Here is an 11,185-nt window from a genome sequence, read left to right on the forward strand (position 1 = left end):
CATTTGTTTGTTCGCTATTTCTCGAGGCATCCTTCCTTTGACGGCTATTGCGGTATCATCTGCGAACATGAAAAACACGCAACCGTCTCCGAGGGGAGGAATGTCGGAAGTGTAGATGCTGTAAAGCAACGGGCCCAACATTGTGGGACTCCTGCTGGGATAGAAAACGTGTCTGAAAGACAACCATTCAACGATAGCTTAAACGACCTTTGCTGGAGGTAGTTACGGGTTATTTTAACCAGATGTAAAGGGAAGTTGAAGTTACAAAGCTTTTACACAAGTCCGACATGTCAAACATTGTCAAACGCCTTTGGATACTGCTTGACAAAGAAAAGGATATGGCAAGCGTTTTTATTACCACTGCTTTTCTCCTCCCTACCTTTCATTGGTGAAATGATGAGCGATCAACCGAGCATTGAGCTGGCTCATGTGAGCATGCACAATGTGTCGTGTGTTTGATCTGCGCCCTATCGTTGCGTTCGTGTTTGGGATTTTCCGTTACATGTCTGAATTTTTATTTTTTTTAATGTGACCCCAAGTATAGAAATTAAAGACGTAGTCCTACGTCAAAAATCTTTAAATATCCCCAAAAATAATTAACACAATTCACATCATTCACATTTTTACTAAACCATGGCCCACTTAGTAATGGAACAAACTTTTTTGCTTATTACAGCGCTCCTAGTGGATGTTATTAGAAGCTTTTGACGTCTATTTGTTGACAACAACAATAACAATAACAGTGTATTTTTTCGGTTCATAAAACACTCTTGTTTTGAAGACAGTCACCATGCAAGAGGAGCGTGGAAAAAAATCGTGCACAGTTACCTGGCAAATCCATCGTGGTTGCGTCCAAGCTAGCTTAAGTTTTGAATTTTCCAAGAAACACAGTATGGCGCGTGCTCAAAACGTACAGGGAAACCTTGACCGTGCCAGTAGGCAACCAAATCGATCACTCAAGCAGAATACCTTAGCTAGAACCCGTTCTCGAAAACTGTATGACAGCCTGCTAAACAGTCCGGTGTGGTGAGATTGAGTTTAAGAGATGAACTAGCCAATGGCCAAAAATCTCTTAAATAAAGATCAAAAAAAAAAGAGATTGAGTTTAATGATTTTTGCTTTACACCTGAATGCAACCGAAACTTCCATAACGGCTTGCAGCAGTCCCTTAGCGTCTGTCATCGGTGAAGATTAAAAAGAGATAGCAAACTATGCTTTCTTTTTCTAAGAAAACGATGTGCAATGGAATCATTTATGTGTCGAGTCAACTCTCAGCTTATTTTTTTCACGTTGTGAATAGCCTCGCAATATCAAAGGAGCTTGTAAAATCAATATCAAGCATGATATTTTGTTCCAATATCACGCGTGATATTGCGAGCGCATGAGAGCGGAAAAATATCAATTGATTTCTGATTTTGCCAACACTGGTCCGGTGACATTTTGGCCGGATCTTGCGAGTTGTCACTACAGCCGGAAAGTACAACAGTACTCTGACAACGGAGTCCAGTTTGTTCCGAAAACCCTCAATCCGAACAATAGTCCAATGTTCAGGCCCATTGAAAACTACTGGGAAATTATGAAGAGGAACCTGAAGGTAAAAGGTACAGTTATCAAAACGGGAGCTCAGATGAAAAATTGGTGGGATAAAATCACCAAAACAGAGGACGAGACCGTTGTGCGCCGCTTGATGGGTCGTATTAAGGGAAAAGTTCGAAAATTCTTTCGTAACCGCGACGAATAATTCATTTCGTACTTTTTTCTTAAAATATTTGGAATAGTATGTAGGGTTTTAGAACTTATTTCCGTCCTACTAAGCACAACCCACGCTTTACCTCTCTTTTTTGAACAGGTTTGATCAAACAATGCAATATTTCTGTCAAAAGTTTATTCTTAATTTATTCGCCTTTCCATACGTACTGTTGGATTTGATGAAGGGCCACAAATTGATGAGATATTGTTCAAAATCTAATACTGCTTCTTGATTCTAAATTCGTTCTACGAGTTTCAATTCCGTCCTAACGCATTGAAACGCCATAAGATTTTCTTCGTCCTAAAAATAAACGTAGAAAAAGGGGATTCGCTAGGGGCGCTGTTTTGTTTTGAGAACAATGCGCGTAAATATACATACAATGAGCTCTAACAGGATTTATGTTGTAGCTAATTAACTAACGCATCGGAACAAACCTATTATTGATTTGTGGACGGTGAAATCATTGATAGCATTGATCTTTTCTGATCGATAGAACTGAAATGAGCGATTCCGACGTTTTGAAATCCGTTACTTCAAATTCGAAATAGACCCAAATGATGTTGTTCCATAACTAAGTAGGCCATGCTTTAAATTCGGCCATTTTGTTCAAAATGACGTATATTACATTTTTCAAAAAATTGTAGCACAAAACGTCACTTCTGATCGAAATGACGTCAGTGACAAAGTTGTAGAGAAGAATAACGTTTGTCCGAGAAAAATACACACTAGACACACTAGACTGATAAGCCATAATCAGACATAGTTTGAACTTCTACAGTCGACCTCTACTCCACCAAGTAATTTAAAAAAAACTTGATATCTTAATATAATTTATTTAATTTTAAAACAGTAGTTCCCCAGTTTAAACCCCAAACGTTAATTTTATTAAATTATTCAGATACCGTCTCAAGAAAAAAATATTTGTCTACCAGCATGAGATATAAACATTTGAAGACTGCATGTATTTTGAGGGTCTCAGATAGTCTAGTCATTTAAGGCACAGCATTACCAACGGCACGGCGATGCCCGGTCTGGTCTAGAACATTTTATGGTTGGCATAGAAATCTCTGAGTGTTCACTCGGCTGTCGACAAAAGCAGGCCACTCTCGATGTGTGCTACGCGATCGTCTGTTTACTCGGCAGCAACCATTGTGTGATCCTCCTCATTGTTCTTCATCAGCAGTTCTTTCGGTCGATGCGTCGTCGACTTTGGAAAGCAACCGTTTCGTGATGAGTGTGTGAGTGCTGACCACGTTTTGCGTCCATTGCTTCAATGGACGCGCTCTGACCCTCATTGGCGTACAACAATTTGCCATACAATGAAACTACTGGAAGCGGCTCCAGTTCTGATGGAGGAGGCTTTTTGGATAGCGGAAGATAAAGTGTTTATTGTGTTGTACCTTTTGAATATAGCTTTAAGATGTATTGTATAGTGACTATGAATCCTCGGCTCTGTTAAGTTAATTCGGTTGAGCCGTATCAAATAAATTAATATACCAAAAAAAAAATAGAAATCTCTAAATAAAAAAAACTGTGGAAATGCAATTGCGGTATCTATTTATCAAAGAGCATCAAGTTTCAATATACACAAACGCTTAGCTCATCGCACTACAATCAATAATAGCAATACATTTAATATCCTTCAATTACTTCTAATAAATGTTATGGATTCAACCACAACGATTCAAAAATGTACCAGCTTTATCTTCATTTTAAACTAGTTTATTTGGAAGGCTCAATCGCGTTAGCTTTACGAAGCCGATAGTTCATTGTTCTTTGTTCGTAACAAAATTCTCTTAATTCTATGTCTAGTATTTGTTACCGTTTTGGTTCCTGTACCCTATTGGTTTACTTCGAGCGAGAAAAATCAAGAGATAGCGAGAGCGAGGAATAGGGTATATGTGTATTCATTGTGAATTCAATCTGTATGTCAGTTTCGTGTATGCAATATTGTCTTGTTTTGAATGTAAGTAAATATGTACTCCCAAACCAACGGTCCAATTAAAAATTGTAACCCAGTCACACCAACAACACATAACACATAATACATAACGGGAAGGAGTAAGGATGAAGGTGGGCGTTGGAAACAGGAGAAGGATCTGGACAAGGGGTGGTGGAAAAGTGGGAGGGAGGTGGAAATGGTCTTAGGGCTGGGAATTCCGCTACCGGGTTATTGATTGGGTCCCACCTGACTCCGTATTCGGTGGTATTAGCCGGTATTTGTTGGTAACTTTTCACTATTTTTTTCAACACTTATAGCAAACTTGGCAGACTGAAGTATCTCGCGCAATGGCTGAAATGAAAGAGAACCTTCTCTTCAGTTTAACCCAGTAGCTTCCCCCTTGACCTAAGCCCATTTCCACCTCTCTCCCACTTTTCCACCACCCCTTGTCCATATCCTTCTCCTGTTTCCAACGCCCACCTTCATCCTTACTCCTTCCCGTTATGTATTATGTCAAGACCAACAATTGAAATGGCCTTAACTCCATTTTGTAAACAAACCTTGTAAGGCCATTTTCTCGCGAACCGCAACCTTCATTCGCAAACCCAAACCACAATCGGGTAGAGGAGAATTTCCCCTACCTGTTCATTATGTTGGTTTGCCTTTGCGGACTTCGGTTCGCGAGAAAATGGCCTAACAAGGTTTGTTTACAAAATGGAGTTAAGGCCATTTCAATTGTTGGTCTTGATGTGTTATGTGTTGTTGGTGTGGCTGGGTTACAATTTTTAATTGGACCGTTGGTTTGGGAGTACATATTTACTTACATTCAAAACAAGACAATATTGCATACAAGAAACTGAATTCACAATGAATACACATATACCCTATTCCTCGCTCTCGCTATCTCCTGATTTTTCTCGCTCGAAGTGAACCAATAGGGTACAGGAACCAAAACGGTAACATATTTTATCTTCATTTGATCTAAAAAGGAAAAAAACAAATAAATAATTATTCTAATTTTTTCCATGCTTTCCGGAATTCTATAATATTTTGTAAAACGAGCAAAATCTAAACTCGTCACACGTACCGAACCACAACAACCAAACACGAACACGCGTGATTGAGTGTATTCCACCGGATAACAAAAAACTCCAACAACTCGAGAACAAATCTAACTAACTTTATCATATTAGTACGCATCAGGAGGCAAACACTAAACACGACTTTAAAAGGGTTATACAATTAGGTAAAAATCTCACAATACCGATCCATTAGAAATAGTGGAAATTATATATTTCTATTACTATTCAATTTTTGTGAAATATATTTTGTCTCTTATTTTTGTTAGTGGATCAAACAGGGAAGATTTAATTTGATCTTAACATTCTAAAAATTGCTGCAGTTTCTTCCATCTCTTTTGCATTAGATAATTTTAACAAGATCTTATTAAATTTCCCTCAAACAAGGTCAAGTCCATGGTCCTACTTCCCACAATGTACCAGACCTGCACTGAATTTGGAACCACTTGAGCACTGTTCAGTTAAGCTTTCAAAATTAGCATCAGTTTAACATACAATCTCAGAATTGAATTCAAGCTAAGCTACTGAAGCAATTACCGAGGTCATGAAATGACATAGGGGATTTGACATATTCTTGTGAATCTATGCAGCATCCACGCTTATAAGGGATTTTTCTGGTTGTCCATCCATTTCAATCGATAAGAATTGTCCAAAATTGTTTTAAAACGCATTTACAACGCTCCAAACTTTTGAGTTGAGTGTGGTGTCGACAACCGGTTTTTATTCGGCAACCTTTCCATTTGAACTGCGTGTTAGACAGCTGTTCTATTATTGGCAACTCGAAATCAGTAGCATTTTGTAGTGCGTACTTTTCATTTCAAGGAAAACCTCGTAAAATGCGTTTACTCAGTCGTAAAAATCTAATCAGATTGAAACTAAGACACTAAATAATTGTTTGAATACATTCAGCGAAGTGTTTTTGTGGGAAAATTCTGTGAGATTAAGTTGCAATTTAGGTTTCCGAAAACAGCCGTAATTTACCCTAGCTCATTCTATTAAGTGAATCTCAAATACTTTCCAGAAATTTTTCTGCATTTTTACGTCTTAAAACATAACCTCAGCATGGTAACTGAAATGTCCATAAGTAACATAAATCCACACATTACCGTTTCAATTATCGTTTCCAGAAGGTCCACCATGTGATTCGACCAAACTTCAACCCTGGTCCAAACCCTGTCCTGCATTTCCCGCGATCCCATTCCCACAGACCAACAACCAGTGAGCGAATTCCCGAGGTTTGCTGTAATTATGCATATTTAAATGTATATGATTTCTGTTTCTGAAATTTATTGGTTAAATTGATAATAATATGTTACGCGTTTTCACGGAAACAGGCACTAACACACCTCCCGAGGACAGAGGCTTTTGTTTGCTTGCGGTACATACCCACTAGGTACCTATCAACTGTTATCCGCCGCGACAGAATGTTGTGGCTTTCGCCTGTTCCGGGCATATCCATATCCTCTGTCCTTACTGCCACGAGCAGGACGTACGGATTCCAGCTTAGCAACGGTAGAACGGAACGGAAATGTGAAACAGCTCAAATTGAGATTTGCATAAACAGCGCCACCTACCCGCGCGCTACCCACAATCGTTCAAACCGGCGAGGTCAACTTCCTCCAAATCAGTAGCAAATTTAGCCAATCGTTAAAACAAGTTCGATACATCGGAGTGACATTGTGAATATGCGCTAGTATCGCCAACGATCTATGTCTTGACATCTTGAGACAGAGAGCCCCAAATCGGGACTTGCTGAGTAATGGCTTCCAAAGCGAACGCGAGCAAATGAAGAAGTGGAATCATAAAATTTCATAGTTTTCAACCAAAATGGGTCGAGTTGACTGCGGCGTCGTCGTCGTCGTTGTCGGCTAAGGTGATCGAAGGCGGGATGGTTGGAGTTGTAGTGTTTTGAAATCGATTCCCTCCTTCCCGGCGCTACCCAGCCTTTCCTTGTCGCCAACTAGTAGGTCAAAATCGGAGATCGGAAGAGAACGGCAAAGGTAAATGGTTGTTTACGCGTCGAAATGTTAAGATTATTTTTCAACCAACCGTGGCGTCGAAAGACAGACAAAGAGCGAGCAGTGGGAGATAGCCAAAGATAATGAAAAAACAAATCAATTTTGGAACCACCTGGGAGCGGGTTGTCGCTACAAATTGCCCCAAAGATAAGGACGCATTTGGCGATGAGTCGTGAACTGGTTTTTGAGTCTCTCTACCGAAGCGAGTGCCGCCAAGAGGGGGTGGTGTTGGGGAGGTGGTCGATTATCGGACTGTCACTACAGAGAGGGATGACGGCGTGAACCGTGCGACGGAAATGATTAATGACTAATTGACTTGTTACAATTATGGCCTGATGCAGATAGATAGGTGTGAAAGGTTTGGACAGGCAAATTATTTCATTTTGGGGCCAATTTTGGGTGAAAAATTACATTTTGATGAGTGTGTTTAGCATGTGTTGTTACCCTTCATTTGAACTACTATGCCAGATGGAAAGATTAGAATGTCTGCGATGAATGAAAGATTGATAAGTCATCTCGGACATTAACCGTAGAATTCAAATTAGATGTGGGTGTTTTGAAATTTAGACGTTTTTAAAATTGGATATTAGATATTGAAAATAACGTTTTAGTCGTTTTATTTGTGATAATGTAAATCCGTGATATTAAACATATATGTTGAGTACTCAAAGTGAAGGTCATTTATAGCTTTTTAAAAGAAAAATAACGAAAAAAAAATTATTCCGATTGGGTTGTGATGAAATCTCGAAATTTTCTTCGAATACCACTCATCATATTTTTGACACTCTGATGGCTAACCTAAGGGCCGTTTTGATCCACCATCTCTTCATCTCTGTCGCATCCCGAGTCTTTCTTGCCACTCTTCTTCAACTTCTGTTTGACAACTGCCCAATATTTCTCAATTAGGCGGAATTGAGGGCAGGTCTACCCCGTTGCCTCGATACCACTGTAGAACTTCTCCGCTGCAGTGGCAACTTCCTAAATCAGGCCAAAACTTTACAGGTCCATTGTAAGCCTTAACGTAAGGAAGAATACGTTTTTTTCAGGCATTCCTGCTTGTACATTTTGGAATTTATAGTCTTGTTTGTCACTAAAACCTGGATTTTTCTTCCGCAGCTGCAAATATCTTGCCAGATCATAAACTCTTTCTTGCAAATCTATATATATAAAAATGAATTTCTGTCTGTCTGTCTGTCTGTCTGTCTGACCCTTATAGACTCGGAAACTACTGAACCGATTGGCGTGAAAATTTGTATACAGGGGTTTTTGGGGCCGTGGAAGGTTCTTATGATGGTTCGAGACCACTCCCCCTTCTGTAAGGGGGGGGGGCTCCCATACAAATGAAACAGAAATTTCTGCATAACTCGAGAACTAATCAAGCAAATGGAACCAAATTAGGCATGTGGGGGTATAAGGAGATAATCATAGGGGGTAGCCCCTTAGATAATAGGGGGGGGGGCTACGTACAATATAGCATGCTTTTTTTAAATCGGCGCATAAACTCAAGCTAATATTGAATCCCGAGCAAGACCGGGTACACTCAGCTAGTTTATCGATAAAAACGAATTTGAACTTGCTAGGGACATCAGCTCGACCAGTGGCTTTATAGAACTTTTGTCCGAGAAGCTGCCCGTAATCCATCTTCACGTACGTTTTGTCGTCCATAAGGATGCATCCTTCATACTTTGTAAGAACCTCATTGTACAACTTCCGGGCGTCGGATGTCTTCCGGGCCACTAACGTTTGCATTAAAAAAAATGAACTTTTTTCGGATGGTGATAAAAAAAATCTAAGACAGATAATTTCCTTTGATAAATTTCCCATGGAAGGTAATTATTTAAGATTACTTGCAAAAAAATTCTATTCCCCTTGCGAGCGGCCTTCCGGCAGTTAACCGGAACATTCGCCATGGCGGACGAAAACATGCGTGTAGGCATGTTTTTGAGTTCTTTCTTCGTTTTGTTTATCAATTCCTCGTCAGTTTTCGCGACAAAATTGTTGGAGTAGATCTTACGCTTCAGGTTGGCCCAGAAATTCTCGATAGGACGCAGCTGGGGGACGTTGGGCGGGTTCCCCGATTTTGGTACCACATCGATATTCAGCCGCTCCATCTCCTGCAACGATCGCTTCGAGTAGTGGGCTTACGCCAGATCCGGCCAGAACACCACGTCTTCCCCCTTATGGTATTTCTTGATGAACGACGCAACTTCCGGCAGGCATTTCGTATGTTTTATGCTGTTCTCGGTTTCATTCGGCGGTACACTTGGCAGTTCACGGATATCTACGCCCAGTACTGTACTCTAGTAAGGAGCCTCCTAGAATATGCAGCTCCCATCTGGGCTCCGTTCCATATCTCACTCGTTTTAAAAGTTGAACGAATACAGAGACTGTTCATCAGATTCACACTACGAAATCTGCCATGGCGTGATCCCATACACCTAGCTGACTACACCGCTCGTTGTGCATTGATAAACTTAGAAACGTTAAATGAAAGGCGTAAAATGATTCAGCAACTATTCATTTTCGACCTACTTGGCGGAAACATCGATTGTCCTCAATTGCTCCAGGAAATTCCTCTCTATGAACCACCGCGGCAACTAAGGAGATCTCCTCTCAATGCTGTACCGGCACATAGAACCGTCTATGGTCAGAACAATTCACTAAATTCCTGCTTGAAAGCCTTCAACGACGTTGGTGTTCATTACGATTTTACTATTTCTAAGAATGTTTTTAAAAATAGAATTAAGAATATGTAGAGTAGTCTGTAAGATTCAATCGAAGACGAAACAACAATAAATAAATAAAAAAATAAATTTTCCCGTTCACGGCCAGTCCAGAGCGAAAGAAGAGCGGCTTTGACATCCCCTTCTCGCTGATTGTCAGCCACAGCAGCACCTTCTTCGGGTACTTGGTGTGTGAAATGAACTTCACCTCGGAGCTCACTTCCTTCGTGGGGGAAGTAAAATACGAAGTGCCCTGCCAGTCGTTGCCATCCAGGGTGAAATAGGTCTCGTCGTCCATCACCACCGCCACGTCGCGATTCGCCGGGAAAAACGAGCTGACCATCTTATTCAGCCGCTACCGCTGCGTCATTGTCTGCAGCTCCAAAACCAGTGGACGTGACTTCCGCTTCATGACATGTATGTGCATGTTCGCCAGGTACTTTTTCACTGTTTGGCCGGTTGCACCGACCTCCCGGCCATGCGCACGCAGCGATGTAGCCACTTTTCCCTCGGTCTTCCTCGTCAACATCCTTTGGAGCTTCTTGTAGCTCAGGGTCGTCGGCCGTCTGGAACCGGGCTTTCTTTCGATGCTCTGATTGTTGTCTAATAGTGCCAAGATGTTGTAGATGCCGGACCGGGCGTATCCGGTGTCCACAAAGTGCCGCACGATGTCCGTTTTCGACGCAGCGGGGTGCCGCACACTTCTGAACGGAGTTGCTTCACTGTTTTTGCCATCACGGTTAGAGTTCGACTGATAGAGCTGTCAAATTTTGTCTGTTGACTCATGGGTTACTATGATTGATGCTGCATGGGTAGTTTCGTCAGTGTGGGTGAAGGTAAACCCATGAAAAATCGACAATTTTTGTCCATTTTTTTTTTTAAATGCAAACGTTAGATTCTGCTTCAGTGTCCTGTTTGGTTGCTTACTGGCCCGAGGGGTGCGACACATTCAGATTATCTTCTTTTCACCATAAATCTCACATATATTTTGATCATCTATTTACTGTGAACTATCTGTTTTTTATCTGTGACATCTATTCATCTACTCTATCATCTTGCGATCCACTCACATTTTTCCATGATCGAACCAATTTCCAAACGAGCAAAAGCAGCAAGCGAAGGCAGCAAACCAATTGGCGTTGACGGCACCGTTGAAAATCATCTGTTCTAGCAAAAATTGACAGTATCTTATTTGTATTTTCGGAGGAGTGAGGAGATATTACAAAGGCCACCATGTTTCACGCAGTCTGACGTTTGCTTACGGGATTTTCCGTAAGAGTGTAACCATAATTCTGAACAGCTAAAAGTTAGCCGAGACACGACCCAAGATCGTGCGATATTTACTCGATGTCGGATGCGACATGAAGCATGCAAAAAACTCTATCTCGTTTGCTCTGTGACAATACGAGCAGCAGTGAATACATAGTGTCGCGAGTATAACCGCCTCTAATTGTGGGCAGCTCAGAATAAGCTGAGAAAACTCAGGCCTCTTTCGCCAATCGATCGTCAGTCGGAGCAGTTCAGTGTATTAGATAGTGAAGTAAAACAGAAGACTTGTACTCCCCATTGTACTGGGTCAGAAAAAGTTATACTATTGCTAAAAGTGAGTGAAAGCCAGAAGTGGCACAAGGCGCAATTATTAAATAGCCTAATTTTTATTCCCGTTAAAGAAC

The sequence above is a fragment of the Ochlerotatus camptorhynchus genome, unplaced genomic scaffold (assembly GCF_037179485.1).
Source record: "Ochlerotatus camptorhynchus isolate MF236.1 unplaced genomic scaffold, CSIRO-AGI_Acam_v1.1 ptg000112l, whole genome shotgun sequence".
In the NCBI taxonomy this organism is placed as follows: Eukaryota; Metazoa; Arthropoda; class Insecta; order Diptera; family Culicidae; genus Ochlerotatus; species Ochlerotatus camptorhynchus.